Genomic DNA, 1,026 nt, shown 5'->3' on the forward strand with positions numbered 1-1,026 from the left:
GAGTGCATTGAAGTGCCCCTGCCTGCTACAGACATGAAAAAATATTCTCTGGAGGAAGAGAATACTATCCAGAGTCTAGAATTGTCTCTAGGATTTGTCATAGCTGCGTCAGACAGGGTGGGGCTGGGGAAGCAGGCACGGAGGGAGGGAAGGAAGGGGACTGGGGATTTATTAGAGGACCCAGACCTTGCTCGATGGGAGAAGAGCTGGGAAAGGAGGGTTCTGGTGGGGGCAGGCATCATCCCTCCGCAGCTCACCTGAAGCACAGGTGCGGGGAGGGGGGAGGGACATGACCGAGTTTCCGAAGAATGTCCAGCTGCCAACCCGGAGCCCAAAGGGGGAGCTCCCAGAAAGTTCTCTGAGCAGCTGCTGCCTCTGTGAGCACCTGGCCAGGTGGGTGGTGGTGGGCTCGAGGCTCGTGTTGGTCATCAGGGCCCGCAGCTGGGAAGACGACCTGCGTGGGGAGCGAGACAGTGAACCGCCCCACATGTTACGTGAAGTTTTATACTTGTTTACATCGGGAGGGTAAGTCTCGAATTGGTTACTCCACCCTGCATTGTGCTTTTTAAAATGTATTCCAATTCAACAACGGCATTTTCCATTTTAGTGTCTATTTTCTCGAGCACGGTGACGACGGGTCAAGTCCATGCCTGAAACGCCTGCGTCTGGATCCCCTGGGATCACGTCTATGCTGTTTTTCTCTTGGTATGCCATCATTTTGTCCTATCCCCTGGCAAACTTTTAAACTGAAGGTCAGGTATTTCTGTATGAAAAATGGTAGAGATTTTCTGAGGCTCGGGTGGAAATTTTTCCCCCTGGATTCTCGAAATCTCTAGAACTGCACAAGGGAAGGTTCTGTGATGATGGGAAGAGTGTGTCCGCACGGTTTGCTATGGCTGCCACCAGCCATGGAACACTTGACACGTGTTTAGTGTGACCGAGGAACTGAGTTTTGAATTAAACTAAAATTTTTTAAAGATTTATTTTTTTTTTTTTTTAAGATTTTATTTATTTATGTGACAGAGA

This window comes from Ursus arctos, unplaced genomic scaffold (genome assembly GCF_023065955.2).
Source record: "Ursus arctos isolate Adak ecotype North America unplaced genomic scaffold, UrsArc2.0 scaffold_19, whole genome shotgun sequence".
Classification (NCBI taxonomy): Eukaryota; Metazoa; Chordata; class Mammalia; order Carnivora; family Ursidae; genus Ursus; species Ursus arctos.